The sequence below is a fragment of the Phascolarctos cinereus genome, unplaced genomic scaffold (genome assembly GCF_003287225.1).
Source record: "Phascolarctos cinereus isolate Bilbo 61053 unplaced genomic scaffold, phaCin_HiC Scaffold_2;HRSCAF=192, whole genome shotgun sequence".
Classification (NCBI taxonomy): Eukaryota; Metazoa; Chordata; class Mammalia; order Diprotodontia; family Phascolarctidae; genus Phascolarctos; species Phascolarctos cinereus.
This window is the reverse complement of record NW_027555625.1, coordinates 400,683,736-400,700,362: the sequence shown is the minus strand read 5'-3', so window position 1 is coordinate 400,700,362 and position 16,627 is coordinate 400,683,736. Positions and strand designations below refer to the sequence as shown.

The 16,627-nt window shown below is 34.5% G+C and overlaps 1 long non-coding RNA gene across 1 annotated transcript in view; it reads left to right on the top strand.

Annotated features, from left to right (window-relative positions):
• LOC144455663 (uncharacterized) overlaps positions 1-13,458 on the top strand; it is a 75,442-nt gene extending 61,984 nt beyond the window's left edge. The window contains exon 3 of the long non-coding RNA XR_013484384.1: positions 13,369-13,458. This is a non-coding gene — a long non-coding RNA (uncharacterized LOC144455663). The remainder of the gene's footprint in view (positions 1-13,368) is intronic.
• The last annotated feature ends 3,169 nt before the right edge of the window (positions 13,459-16,627 follow it).

Sequence of the window (16,627 nt, the reverse complement as noted above, 5' to 3'; positions counted from 1 at the left end):
AGTACCATAGTGGTCCATGCATGGCACAACAAATACCTTCTATAAAGAAAGATTGACTGCTTCCCTCCCTCCAAACTAAAAAAATGCTTTTTTCCTTCTCTGATCTCACAGTACTATACATTATTTATATAATTCTGTTATTTTAAATGGTGTCATATTTAATTGTGTTCTTTTCCTTTTCTAGATTGTAAGACCCATGAGGTCAGGGACCCAGGCTTATCCCAGAAAACAGGATTACTACATCTCCACATTGGAAGTGGCCTTAGAGGTCAGCTAAGTTTGTCTCTAAATAAGCAGGAACTGCTTCCTTTTCATTAGAAGTAGGTTCAATATAGGGGAAAGCAAAACAAAGCAAAGCAAACAGAAAACAAATGACATATAATTAGGGCTGTCAAGAAAGGGAATGGGCTACCTCAGGATGGGTCCTCCCTACATCATGATCTTGAAGAGAAAACTACATTATCAGTTAATGGGGGTATTGTAGAGCAGCAAGTCCTTGTTCAAATTCAGGTTGCACTTAATGGCTTTCAAGGTCTTTTCTAACTTGGTGATTCTGTTACTGTCCTCAATCCTCCAGTCCTTAGTGCACTGAAATGGAAGGGGAAATAGTGTCTGCTATGTACCAGGCACTGTCCTAAGTGGTTTTTTAAAATATTTATTTATTTTTAGTTTTCAACATTTACTTTAATAAGACAGTGTGTGATTTGATATAGGCTGTACACATACATTCATATTAAACCTATTTTCATATTAGTCTTGTTGTAAAGAATTAAAGAAGAATCAATGTGAGAAACCACGAGAAGGAAGAAACAAACACAAAAAAAGAAAAAAAAAAGAGAAAGCAAATAATATGCTTTGATCTGCATTCAGATTCCATAGTTCTTTTTTCTGGATATGGACAGCATTTTCCATCATGAGTTTTTTGGAGTTGTCTTAGATCCTTGCATTGTTAAGAAGAGATACATCTATCAACGTTAGTCATCACACAATGTGGCTGTTACTGTGTATAATGTTCTCCTGGTTCTGCTCACTTCACTCAGAAGATGATGGAATCTTAGGCTATACTAAGAAGCGTAGTATCCAAGACTAGGGAGGTGAAAGGCCTACTGTAGACACTGCAGTGTTGTATTAAGTCCCAGGTCCCGCTTTTTAGAGAGGTCATTGATAAGGTAGCGAAATTCCAGAGTAGAAAGACTAGGATGATGAAGGGCCTTGCGATTATGTTAAAATTTTCTTGAAAGAACTGGGGATATTAGGCCTGGAGAAGTGAGGATTTGGGAACTCATGAAAGCTATCTTAAAATATTTGAAGAGCTGTCATATGGAAGAGAAGTTAGACTTTTTTTCTCCTTGGCCACAAAGTACTGATCTCAGAGCAACGGCTGAAAGTTGCAAAAAAAAAAAAAAGAATTGCAAGGGGAAACAACTTTTAAAAATGAGAACTATCAAGAAGTGAAATAGACTGGATGAGAAAGTAATAGCTTCTTCCTCACCAGAAGTCTTTAGCCAGAAGATGGCAGCTATCTGGCAAAGTGAACTGAACTCTAGACCTGGAGTCAAGAAGACTAGAGTTCAAATCTGGCCTCAGATACTCATTAACTCTGTTGCTGTTCAGTCCTTTAAATTGTGTTTGATTCTTCATGATCCCATTTGGGGTTTTCTGGGCAAAAATGCTGTTTGCCATTTCCCTCTCCAGCTTATTTTACAGATGAGGAAACTGAGGCACACAAGGTTAAGTGACTTGCCCAAGGTCACACGCCTAGTGAGTGCCTGAGGCCAGATCTGAACTCAGGAAGATGAGCCTTCCTGACTCCAGGATTCAATTCACCACCTAGCTTCCTCTACTAGCTATGTAACTTCAGGCACATAAATTAACCTCTAACTGCCTCAGTTTTCTCATCCATAAAATGGAAGGAAAATAGCACCCGTCTGTGAGGATTGAGAAGAAAAAATGAAGTAATACTTGTAAAGCGCTTTGCAAACCTTAAAGTATTTTATAAAGCACAGTAGTACTAGAAGAATCTAGTAAGTAGTTTTACTGCTACCACCACCACCATCAACCACTACTGTTTATTGGGATATCAGGGAAGTGAAACTTGTTAAGTTTTGACTGAGTGGCTTTTCAAGTCCCTTCAAACTCTGACACTCTATAATGACATGGGGATAACCTATGCATTCTGTCTTTTGTCTTTAAACTCCCAGGGCTTTTGGTTCATTTAGATCATTTTCAAAAGAAATTAAGAGAAAATAGCAATCATTGAGACAGCATATCTCAAATCCAGCTCTTCAGTGTCAACAGGATTTCTGAGACTAGCTTTATAGTTTGGACATCCAAGTCTGTTCCCTATTACCAGCATTATAAAGATATGTCACCAATATAAGCTGTGTATTCTGCAATAGTTAACAGAATTAGTTATGCAAAGGATGAAGAATAAAGATATTCAGACAATCTCTGATTATAAGCTAATTTCAGACACTGTATCTAATGCCAAGTTTAGTGCAGCGCTCTGTTGGTATTCTATGCAAACTTATTAATATTTTCAATGATGAGATAAATGTTGTTGGCTCTTATGAAAGGGCAAGGTCTGGAATTTAAATAATTTCTTCTGGAATTTCTTTGAACACAAGTCAGATTTAATTTAGACGTACAGTGTTTGCTCCAACCTTAACCATGATGCTTTAGGTACTTTTCAGATAGTCTTTTTGTTTTCAATGGGATAAAACTAGAAGAAAATTATCTTTAAGTGAGAAGATTCAAATACAGTATTACAATTCATTTGTTAAATAGAGACCATAGACCATTTAATTACACCTTGAGGACTGAGTAGCATTAGGCCAGTTAGACAGTAGATGCTATGTAATTACAGAGTAAATGGATAATCAAACTGTATTTGTCTTATAACCTAAAGTACAGGTAACAATGTTATTAATTTTGTAAAAGTGAACATGAGAAGCATTAAAAAGAGTTTTCCTGAAAGTAGAATACATATTTATAGGATATACAATGCTAAGTACAAAACAAAAAACAAAAGATGAGTACCTCACCATGATTATTTCGTTTAGGTGAGTCATTGTACAGCTTAGGAGCCATGTATCAAGTGCAATGAATGAATTTGACTTCGATTCCTTTGCCTTCTTCCAAACAATAAGCAAAATGAGGTCTCTGGTGTGTGATAAGCACAATGATGGAAACATTACCATGGTTTACCTTTACTAAGATCTACAGTACAGTACAGCTCCTTCAGAATATGGTTAGTTCAATGGTAGCTTAGAGGGAAAAGAAATATCCTAAAGGGACTGTGAAAAGGGCAATGGACTAGTATTTGAGAAATTAAATTCCTCTTCTTGATTTTGTTCTTAACTCAGTTTCCTCACTATTAAAATCTGAGATTCCCAATAGACAAAAGATAAGACAACTGGCTCTAACAATCTTTGCTTTGGAACTCTAACTGCTCTGAAATTCTCTGAGGTATAGAACATAAAGTTCCAGCAAACTTCTTTCCATTCATACTTCATACTCAGTCTTGTCAAATGTTTTAACTGACAATAAAAAGCAAGGTGATACTGTCAGGATCTTGCTTTCAGCAACTGCTGCTTGAATCTGTCAACACAGCCACAATTCACCTAGAAGGTCACTGTTCAGCTTGACCTGGTCATAACAGAAATAATTTCTGCCACTGTGTCAGACATACACAAGCTTTAAGCTATCTCAGTGATTCCAATCCTTCTTGATGCTGATGCCATGAATCTGCTCCATAACTTGTGTTACTTTATTAATTCTATTTCTATGGATTAAATGGATCCTTTTTTTTCCCATAGATTTTGGACATCTCAGCTGAGTTTTCTCTATAATGTTTGTATGAGTCTCCTCTTTCTACCTCACCTTTGAACCATCGTTTATGCTGATCCTACATAACATGATTTAGGTTAATCTACCAAATTCTGATTCATTCTCCTATTCTCTCTTTGGACATGTGGTCTTTTTTCAACCTTTGGATATTTACTCAGTTTAGTGACTTGGTTCCATCCCAAACTTCTGAATTCATATCAAGATCTTGTCTCACATTTCTTACAATTCATTCTATACTCTGTCTTGCTTTTATCTCTAGATCCTGGCTTTTAATCCATGTTCTACCACCAGCTGAATTCTTATCACTGATAGGTTCTTAAATAACAATGAAAAAAGAACAATTGTATTTACCAACATATAAATAATGCTTTAACAATTAAGAATCATTTTACTCCTGGTATCACATTTGATTTTTTCGACAAAAACAAAACAAAACAAAACAAAAAACTTGTGAAATACATAGTCCAACAATCAGCTGAGGTATAGATAGATGAATAACTGATAACTGGCCTGGCATCATATAAGTAGTAAGATCAGAACAAGTAAACAAATGTTTTGATTTCAAGTTCATCAGTCTTCTCATTTTCACACATTAGAATTCTTAAAAACAATTTCATGTTTTATTAATATGAATTTTCCAAAAATGCATTTTTCTTCATTTCCCCAAATATAAAATCGTGGAGAAGTAGGAAAAGATATAAAATTCTTAATTTAGATCAGTGATAACTGATATAAAGTTTAAAAAGACCTCCATAAAGGCACCAAGAAAATCAAAGAAATGATTAACTGACAAACAATTGTTAAACATTTACTCTGTGTCAGGGATCATTCTGAGTGATGGGTACAATGTGATAAAAAGTAGAAAATTCACTGTGACAGTAAATATGGGGTTCTAGAAATCTTCGTATTCAGATTTTTGCTTTACAACTGACAAAATATTCAAAGGCAAGATAAGGTAAATTTACAATCAGAAAAAATTTGCTTAACAAACATTTTAGTACACTAATAACTATATCTAGCTTGATCTTCTCCACTGAATGAATGCCCCATACCAAAGAAATTGCAAGTCCACCTCTGTTTTCTCCACTCCCCTTACCAACAATAACAATGACAATGACAACAACGATACCATTGAATCAAATGGTACTCAGAATATTATTTAACTGAATGCTGCTCAGTGAGTCCTCCATTTGAGATCATCAGTATCATCTTCTGATTTTAATTAGCATCATTATACAAAATATTCCAAATGCCTTAGTGTAGTTTTAAGCCATAAAGTTTAGGAAGCTTAAAAATTGCACTATGACTTTTGGGGGATTCTACATGCTGCCCCCCCCGAAATGATTAAGAAAACAAATGTAAAATAGAGTGTAGATGTTCTTTTATGAGATGGAAAATCATTCAAACTAAAGCCACTTTTATTATTAAAACCAGAAAATTGCATTTTGGAAGATGATAAATATCTCTTGAGCAAAGATGTGCAAACTCATCCCTAAGGGCTTGGAGGGCATGTAACATTGAGTGAAAGGGGCATGGCTAACACATGTCTTTTTGATTCACTGCCACTAATACATTCCTCCTTCTTTAACAGCTCAGTTTAGCTAATGACTTTTTTCATGCTATGAGACATCTCTTTATAGATATATACTTGATCATAAATGAACTTGCTGGAGTCTTCCCTGTGGTCTATACAGGTTTTGGTTTAGAAACTTCAAATGGCTTCTTTTTTCTTTGCCTTCACATTCCCCCCTCTTAAAAAATCTTGCAAATTGTCAGTATGTTCATAATTTACAAGCTGATGCAGTAAACTGTTGATCAACAAATCTCATAATTGCCTCTTTGATGTGAGAAAAATCTGATCCCATAGCAACAGACCTGACTGAAGATGTCACCCCAGAACTTGGTTATCAATCTATCACCTGCATCTCACTGTGTCTCCTTGGGTCAGTAAACAGCCAGCTCATATTACAGCATTGCTGTTTGATGTATGCAAAACTGTTGGTTTGTTTTGCCATCACAAACCAAGACAGATAGCAAATACTGGATGCCCCTACGTTTAATTTTAGGGAATCTATTATTCCAAAAAGCAATTTAGGAGCAAACTAATGTCAAAAGCTGAGAGTTACTCTTAGTGTTTTACTCAAGTGTTATTAGCCTTAGCATTCTACAGCTTGAAAGGACCTCAGATATTAAATTTCAACCTATTCATTTTAAAAAGGAGAAGACCAAGACCCAGGAAATCTGACTTGACCAGTACTCCATAGAAAATTAGCAGGACAGCCAAAACTAGAGCCTAGCTCTCTAAACTTTGCTTCTGCACCATACTTCTTCAGGAATACATGTCTGATACTGCAGCGCATGTCTGATATATTCTATAGCATAGTATGAAGAAAAAAAATCTTACTTGAATAAGTGCAAAGTCCTATTCAACAACTCAGTAGAAATTGGCTATATTGAATGGTCCTTTACTCCTCTCCAGAAAACTATGTTACTCCTTTTCTGTACTCTGGTAAAATGTTTGAAGTATCGGTTAAAAATCCCTTCAAATATTGAAAAGTATCATATATTAGGAAATTCTTCCACTGATTAAAAGTATCATTTTATTAAAATGTGGGTAGCTATTGCTCTTGTCTCAAAAAGAAATGCAGTTTCCCAAATGAATTCTATAGTGACCAAGGGAAAAAAAAATTGAACTTGAGTCAATATCAGAATTCCTATAGAATCTGCTACTGACCATACAAATTCAGAACACAAAAGAGGTGGCTACAAGGTCTCCCTCCTCTGTCAAGCCTGACCTGACCTCCAGTCATTGCCTTTTTTTCTTAAACACTCTTCAATCCACTTTCCATAGAGTGACTAAATTGTATATAGCTAAATCACAGATCTGATTGCATTACTCCCCAGTTCCAGAAGTTCTAATAGCTCCCTCTTGCTTCCAGGATGAATTAAAAACTCTGCTTTTTAACTTTTAAATCCATTTACAAACTAGCTCCTGTTTACTTTGCACACTACCCCTCAAGTCACACTCCATATACCAGCCTAAATTGGCCTACGTGCTGTTACCTCAACAGTGAATTCTCTTTCTCATTTTTACTCCTCTACAGGCTATCCACCATGCCTCAACTATATTCTTTTCTCTTCCACCTTGTAGAATCTCTAAGCTTAAATGATGCCTCTCCCATGAAGCTTATCTTGATTCTTCCTAATTTCCCTTCCAACAGAATATAAGTTCCTTTAGGCTGCTTTTCCCCCTTTGTATCCTATATAGATAGTGCTTAAAACATAGTAGGTACTTAACAACAGTTTGTTGGCTGAATTAATACACCATTGAGCTCTTAATGCACTTATTATCTCTACCACATCTTTGGCATTAAGCATACATTGCCATCTCCCCAGTGGAATATAAGCTTCTTAAGGACAGGGAGAGTTTTTCATTTTGTTCTTATTTCCTTTGTATTAAGTACAAAGTCTCACATATATTATTATTCCATAAATGCTCTACTATATATATAATTTTCCAATGGATACTATAACTCTCTTAATGCTGCATGGGTTTGTAGTGTCTACAATGCCTAGTATAGTACCTATTATATACTTCATAAATATTCATGGATTGATACAAAACCTGAATTTTGGGCCAAGGATAAGCATTATGCTGAATGCATTTTATATTTAGCCCTCTGAGATTTTCTGACACAATGTTTTGTGCAGTGTGATTTATTAACCAGCTTAGTGCAGTTTTTTTTGATTAATTAAAAACTATTCCTTAAAAATAATGAGATTTAAGAAAAATAGTCAGTCAAGTAGCATTTATTACATACTTACCATGTATCAAGTAATGTGATAGGCACAGAGAACGGCAACACAAATGAAAGGACAGTGCTTGACCAAAAGGAGGGTAAATTTGGATGGGAGAAAATATTACATAAAAAGGAGAAGAAACACTTTTTCTCTCCCTCCGTGTGTTTAATGAAGAACTACAAGTCATCAAGAACTATGATACTGAGAGCCTGAGACTAGATCTCTCATGGTGTGCTCATTAGGATTTTACAAGATGACTTTCTTAAAATACATAGATGAATCTTACCACGCAAAAAAGTATTTTGTTTTGTTTTCTTTGTGTTTGTTTATAACAATCAACTTAGAAAAACTTAGGAACTCTGATCAACAGAATGACTGACGAGCATTCCTGAGGACTTAAGATGAAACGTTATCCAGTTCCTGATAGTGGATGGACTCAGAGTACAGAGGCAAGTTTTTTTTTTGGACATGGTTAATGGGGGAATTTATTTCTTTTGACTATTCTTATATGTAATAGGAGTTTAGGTTTTCTTGCTTTCTCAATTGGTGGGTGGGAAGGGAGAAACAAGGTAAATAATCTGGATGTGAACATAAAATAAAATTTAATTTTTAAAATGGCTTATAATTTCATTATAACAATACTTTCCAATAAACTTTGGGAAAGGAATATATTTATATTTACACAGTTGAATATGTCTTAGATATAAATGACTGTTTAAAAGATACATATAACATTATGAAGTTGATTATGTAAATGACCAAGTTTAAGGGATAGTAGGACGCAATAACAATATATCGTACTACGTGTTTCTAGTGTTCATTTGCCATTGATTCCAATTTTCTTTTAAAAAAATACTATTTGAATTATATGTAATTAGGGAAGTGTTTCAGTCAAAGTTTCTGGTTGTTGGTTTTGTTTTCACTCTTGTATTTTATGTAGCATCCTCATTAACTTCCAAATGACCAAACACAATGAGGGCATTGGTGGTGGTGTAGGAAGAACTTTCCAACCAAAGAATAAGACAGAACTAGAAAACACCTCTAAACACAGCCTAAATTACTATACATAGCACAGAAGATTTATAAGCATAGTCATATTTTTGTCTTTATTTGGATGTTGTAGGATAAATGGGAGTGTATGAGTGTGTGTGTGTTTTAAAATCATAATGCCTTTTATTAATGTGTAAAACACCATCCTGTTATGGATAATGTGTTGTATATCTTTATAAATAGTACGTTTTGTCTAGGGGAGGTTTTTTTTTTTGGTTTGTTATTTTGACAAGTAAACTTTTTTCGCTTCTACAATGCATAAGAGTTTATATTATAAAGTTTATTTCTGTAACGGTAAATTGGACAGCTATGTTTTCCAAAATGGCATATTTTGCTTCAGGAGACCTCCCAATTTTTACTTTGATTTAAAAAAAAATTACTCCGTGAAAATTTTTAAAAAAGAAAAAAGCTGTAATGCATATTTAATTTTTTTGATTCAAAGTGACTAGAAAAATTATTTTTCTACATAAAGGCAGGGAATAAATGGCTGGCTAATCTAGCCATTGAATTAGTTACCATAAACACCCAATAGTTTACACATTGTTAGCTCTTTAGATGAGGAATTTTGTAAATTTCCCCTTGAACAGAAGAGATATAAAATTAATTTTCTTAGGTATTGGCTCCCAACTTTTTAATCTAGGGGAGATGGAAGAGTAAAAGAGAAAGGGTCCCTTTTGCATGTTAACCGTTGCCATTTATTTGCCTGTATGTGGAATGTTTGCTTAACCACCATGATCTAATGAAAGATCTTGAAGTGAGGAGTAAGGAAACAAGAGATCTATTCTTTATTCTGCCACTGACCAACCATGTGACATTGGTCAACTCATGGAGCTTCTTGGGTTTGAGCGTATAGTATCTGAAACTGATGATGATACTATTTGTGTGATCTCAAGAGGGTTGCAATCTCACTGGTCTCAGTTTCTTTATCTGTAAAATGAGGGGCCTAGACAATATAATCTCTAGGTTTCCTTTCAGCTCAAATATATGATCCTTTAATATCTACAATATGGAATAAAATGAGATCATAGAAGAAGTGAGTTTAAAAAGTTAAAGTAACTAGAGGCATGAAGGTATTGAAGTGCTATTATAGGCTTATTGAGTATTGGTGTTAGAAGAGTCTGGACAAATCGTCTAGTCTAACCCCTTTGTTTTCCAGTTAAGGAATGAGAAGTGAATTGACCTGATCCAGAGTAAATAGGTGGTTGGTGGGTATGACTAGACCTTTCATTTGTAGATTTCCAGTTCAGTGCAATTTCTATTTCCCAAAGCATCATTTATAAGATAAGAATGGAATATTCTACTCAAAAGAGAAGCCTGGACTAATTTCTACGATGAATAGGTTTTTTTTCTCTCATTTCATTTAACTTTGCTCTTGCCACTACTTTCTTTTCTCCACATTGAGGAGAGACAAGAAACTAAGTTGAGTGGGAATGGAACAAGTAAACAAGATTCATGGGTCATAGCTCATACATGTTATGTGACTCTCATAATTGGTTTTAAAAGTTCCAGAACTGGGGATTCTTACATTTTATATATCTCAATTTACTGGACTCATAGAGATTAAAGTGTGTGGGTTGATCTGATACTTTCAGATAAATTGCATTACAAAAATTTAGTCTACCAACATATGATAACACAAAGTAACAGTGAGAGAAATAACACCAACAGTGATCCCTACTTCTAGTAAAAATTTTAAAAAATAAATAAAAACACTCTTCTCCCCCCATCCCAGATTGCCCAGATTGCCTAGCAATAGCATATTGTCCTGCCAGGTGGTAATTCTGAATCAGAATGCCTTTCTTGTACTTTTTTCCCTCTTATGCCAGCAGGGATAGATATAGAGCTCTGAAGAAGAGTACACTGTTTTAGTTTTGCTAAAGCACTTTTCCTTTTAATGCATAGATCAAATTTTAAATGTCAAATGTTAAGCGTCAGATTTTTTTTCTTCACTCTATGAGCGGACACATTACTATTCTCATCAAAATATTTACAGGTGATATTATTTCACCTCTAACAGTTCTGATTAAGTTTTGCATAGTAACTCTGGTTACAGTGTTGTTATAGGTGACAAAGAGGAAGAGGAACATACAATATGCAGTGTAAAGTCCTGGTACCTCATTACGAAGTCAGTATAGTCCCTTTGTTATAGCCAAGGTTTATGAAAACCAAGGGGTATTTTGATAAATGCCTAAATGAAGCTGGAAGGCCAACCTCAAGATGATGACAATGAACTCTGATGTTATTGGTTAACCATTGGGGAAGAGAAAAAGGGCAAGGTTTAAATTGCTGAGACAACTGAAGAATTTTCATGTCAGGAGATAACCTACGGATCCAAAATCACTCTGGTTCATATCAGGATTTGAAATAATGCTCTCACTCTCATCAAGTTAGAATCCAGTCTGTCAATGGAAACCTAGAGGTCTGACCATCTGAGAACTGAAAATCTCAACAACTATTAAACACACATATATCCCCACCCCCACATGTAAACTAAGACAATTTTTCTTAGTAGTGCAGGAGAAATAATGAGAAAACAGGGGAAAGTGAATTCATTATTAAATAATGAAATGCTGTTCAAGTCCTTTCACACAGCTAAGACTCAATTTCCTGATTTGTGAAATGAAGAGGTGAGACTAGATGCTCCCTTAGGTCTCTTTCAGTTCTATATCCTGAGATTCTGAGATTTCATGAACTTTATTTTTTTTTTTAACCAAAGTGACCTTGAGGCATTATAAGGTTTTTAGGCTTAGCATAATTTCCTGTTAATTGATAAACATTTCTTGTCATTAATAAATGTCTCTAGTTATTTTAAATTTCATGGACAGAGAACTCTATCACACATTTCTTGGTGTGGTAACAATAAGTACATGATAATGACACTAATAATTATATATAATAATGACACTAAATATAATATAAGCAGAGATTATATTATTTTGAGGAAAATGTGAAATAGACAATCCTTCCATAATTTTAAAATAGTATATTCCTTTATGATTTGTTGGAAAAGCAGTTTTGCAAAGATACCAGATAAATATGATGAAGAAATTTTGAAAATTAGAAAGTTCCAGATCTCTTAACCTCTAAAATGGAGACTCGATAAGTGCAATAAAAGCAAACAGACATGACAGTAACAATGGCCATGTCCCATTTGCCTGGGGCCATCTTATCTGTGTGAGAGTTATAAGACTGGTTTTTGTGATATAATGGCATAAATAGCTAATGGCATGACTCTTTTGGCCCTTCTGATTATTTCCATGCATGAGTCTAAAGTTGTTAGATCAAAATGAATGTTGAATTCTATCCAATATGGATTGCCGCATGTTAAAAGAAACATTGTGACATGATTACTTTTGCATTTTATGACATGCTCTTGTTGTACTGTCAACAAATATAAACTTTAATCATCACAAAAAGATATTTTGTAAACTCTGTGCCACACTAATGCTTTTATTTTGCATGTTTCTTTTACCCAAAGAAATTCTTTTTTCCTAGAATTCCTAACCACAATTGTAATGCATTTCTGACTGACATGCTGACAAATCTATTCCATTTCTTTACATTATTATACAACCATTGATTATTTCAACATATTTTTGCTCCCTCTTGTTCCTTTTAGAAAGAAATGCTGCTCCTAGCCCCTTTCCAGCTAAACAAAATATGTCTTAGAATATTTTGCCAAGTCCATGAAAGTACGCATCCTCTATTTTAATCTGTCGTTTCTAATTTAGAATTTGATATCTAAAAATTGGACATCAGATCAAAATAATTTTCACTTCATCTTAAATGTCCTTTATTTATATTGCAATGGGAACTTAGAACCCATTAGTACTTGTGACATAAAAATAAGTAACTCCCTATTACAAGAGAGTTGTGTTATAGCTGTACGTATATATATATATATATATATATATATATATATATATATATATATATATATAAATAGGAGAGGATAGAAAATGTTTTATGTTTAAATAGCATTTAATAGTTCTTGCAAGTGCTTTTATATATTTATCAATGTATGTCTTATGAAATCCACTGAGAACATGTGTAATTATCCTTATCATTCAAATGAGAAAACTGAAATTCAGAACAGTTTGATGACCTGCCCAAGATCACATCATTTATAAGTGCTATAGTTAGGACTAAAACTCAGGCCTTGAGATTTTTATTTAGAGTAATTCCCATTGAATCACCATATTATCTTTTAGCTGAAATTCTTGATAGGCTTATTCTATACTAAGGATAAAAAATATGGTTAAATACAAAGTCATTTGCTATTTTTAGGCTATATCCTTCCTCTATGTAGTTGTTTTGTCTTCATCAATAAATTGTTCAGTCATTTAAGTCATGTCCAGCTCTTCATGACCCCATTTGTGCTTTTTCTTGGCAAAGATACTGGAATGGTTTGCCATTTATTTCCCCAGCTCATTTTAGAAATGAGGAAACTGAGGCAAACAGGGTGACTTGCGCAGGATCACATAGCTTCTAAGTGCCCAGATTGGAACTCAGGAAGATGAGTCTTCCTGACTCCAGGCCTGGCTCTACCCACCATGCCACCTAGCTGCCCCATACAACTTTTTACAAAAGGCATTATGGTTTTTCTATTTATTTTGATGTTTGACTAATTTATAAATATCTTGCCATTTATTATTATGCTTCTTACAGGTATCTACCTTTACAGAATTTCAGAGTTGGAATGGATTTTAGAAGTCATGGAGTACAACCCACACCGGCCAAGAATCTTCTCTACATTATAATCAGGTAAGTGATCCTTTAGATTTTATTTGAAACTGCTAACATAGGTTCCACATTTGTATTATTCTAATTGGTAGGAAGTTTTCCCTTACATCAAGCTTTAAATGCCAAAAAAGGGGTTTCTATTTGATCATACAGATAATAGGGAATGATTAGATCATAAAGCAAGTGATATGGTCAGACATAAGTGTTAGGCATCACTTTGACAACTGATGTGGAAGATAAATGGTAGCATGAAGAGAATCGAGGTAGGGAGATCTTAATGATCTTTTCAGAGAAACATATTTTTTTTGGAGAAAAGATTGGTAGCCTCATGTACTAAATCTCTCCAGGGGAAGTCAGCTCATGAGTGATGAATTCTTAGGAATAAATTTCTGAAGACACAAAAAGAAATAATTCTGAATAGATAGGAAAAGGGAGTTTTCTAAGGAGATTAATCTTAATATGATGATTATTCCTTGTCCAAGTGACCTTAGATAAGTCACTTACCTTCCTGGGCCCAAGGTCTTTCATTTTTAAAATGAGTAGGCAAGACTAGAAGACCTCAGAGGTCCTTTTAAGTTCTCTATCCAAAACAATGATTCTAAAAAGGGAATTCATCAGTCAACCTCTACTTTTAAAAGATATAAATAGGAGATGGAAACAAAGCAGACAATATAAAATGAAAACAAGACTCATGGTACTCAATGATCCATATAAGGGGGTGTTAAAGTAAGAATGTCCTAAGGCTGGTGAAGAAAGCTAAGGCCAATGAGAGAGAGAATGAGTTCATCTATATTGGAGGAAAAGAAGGATCAAAGAAGAGATAGAACTGCAACTAAGGATGGTTAAGGTGATGGTAACTTATAATAGAGATTTGTTCTATCTCACTGCATTCTTATTTTGCTGCTATTTTATCAGCCAAAGAGAATGATATCTCTACTTGAGGTGAGAGAACATCAATTGCTAATAGGGAGTGGATACACAAGATTAGTAAGGAAATAATTAAAAAAGACCTACCTGCCTGTATTCCTTTTCAACAGCCTCACAAAAAAGAACTAAATCCGTATGTACTGAAAATAATGACAGCCATGGTTGCTGACCTACTACAGTGATCTTTGAAAGATCACGGATAATGAGAGAAGTGATACAGTACAGCAAAGGGAAAATGTTCCAATTTTCAATAAAAGAAAGAGAATGACACCTGAAAACCATGGCTCATTGTGCTTGATTTTGATTCTTGGTATAATTCTAGAATATCTGATTAAATAAATTAATTAGTTGAATGATCTCACTTAAGGAAAAAAAAAGTGATCACAAAGAATCAGTATTGGTTCCTTAAGAAGAGGTCATATGAGACTAAACTTGTTTCCTTTTTTGACAAAGTTATTAAATCAGGAGACTAATGTAGGTAGAGTTTACACAGGTTTTAGTAAAACACTTAACAATCTCTTATAGTATTCTTGTGAAAAAATATGAAGAGATGTGTGCTTGCTGAGATTATAATTAAGTGAATCCAGAGTTGTTTGAGTAACTCAAAGAATAGTGATTAACCATTTAATGCCAACTTTCAAGAAGGTCTCCAGTAAAGTGTCTAAGAAACTGTTTTTACTCCTGAATAGTATGACATTTTTGTATAGGTCTTAGATAAATGCAGAGATAACATGCATATATATGTATGTGTGTGTGTGTGTGTGTGTGTGTGTGTGTGTATAATATATATAATTGAGTTGATATATGCCATAAAATGGAAAGTATAATTAATACATGGGGTGGAAAAGTAATGGTTTAAAAAGATCTTGACTGACTAGAACATTGGGCAGGATCTAGTAAGTTGATATAATGTAAGTAAAAGTAAATTCTAATTGGAGTCAATGACTTTAACTTTAGATCATCTTCAAGGCATAAGATAAGAGAGGCTTATCTAAATAATAGTTTATCTAAGTATGTTCTAGGTCAAAGAGATCAAAGAAAGAAGAAAAGGATGTATATGCAGACTAAATGATTTATTTTTGTGGTAGCAAAGAACTGGAAACAGTGGTTGCCTGTTAATTATAGAAGTAAGTGAAAAATTATGGTATATAGAATATTTATTGTGCCATAAGAAATGAAGAAAGTTATAGTTTCAAAGGACCCTGGAAAGACTTGTATGAAACACCACTCAAGTGAGAAAAATAACAGAAGAGCAACACAACGGTGTAAGGGTAAGCAACTCGGAAATACTTAAGATCTCTAATTTCTTCAATGACTAACAACAGTTCCAGAGTACTAATGAAGAAGGTCACACACCTCTTAACAGTGTTGTCTCGGCATAAAGGATGAGACATATTTTTGGTCTCAGCCAATGATGCTCCTGTTCACGCTCTAAACACCTATTGTCTGAATAATGGCACTGGCCCCTTTATGAAGTCCCCTCCTCCTTGCCTCTTCCTTTCTCCAATCTCTCCTCTACACAGATGTCTAAATAATATTCCTGAGGCCTGGATCTGAGCGCATCACTGTGTAAAACAAAACAAAATAAGACAAACAACCCTTCCCTTGTTCCCTAATGCCTCTTGGATAAAATGCGTATTCCGCAGCAACGCATTTGAAGTTCTTCACAGCCTGCATCCAACTCAGCTTTCTAGACTGATTTCATATTTCTCCCCTTTAGGAACTAGATATTTCTGACGAAGCGGCTTGCTAGCATTACCCTCAACTTGCTATTGCATTTCCCATAGTTGTCGGGGATCTCCCCTTCTCCCAATTGATAGTGATCACTCCCTACTCAAATGACCTGATATTTCTTTGTACCTGTACTCTCAGCATGAATGAATGAGTAGAATGTTAATTAAGCTTTTATTATATGCCAAGCACCAGGGAAACAACTTTTATTTTTTAAATGAAACTTCCTTGTCTCAAGTATTTTATACTAACTGAGGAGAAGATACGTATGAAAGAGTATGACAGACAAAATGGAAAGGCCTGGAAGGACCAAGAATAAATCTCTAGAGTGCATGGGAAGGCTCAGAGGAACTTGATTGTATCAATGGGTCAGATAATAAATAGTCCTGGAGACTGTAGGAAGCAGAGACAGGATAGAGGGTAAGTCCTGAAGCACCTTAGGAGACAGAAGCAGCATATATGGTAAGGCCCATTGGTCCCCTATTTCATTGGTTGGATTTGAGTTTTATGATTTTGTTTTCAGAAA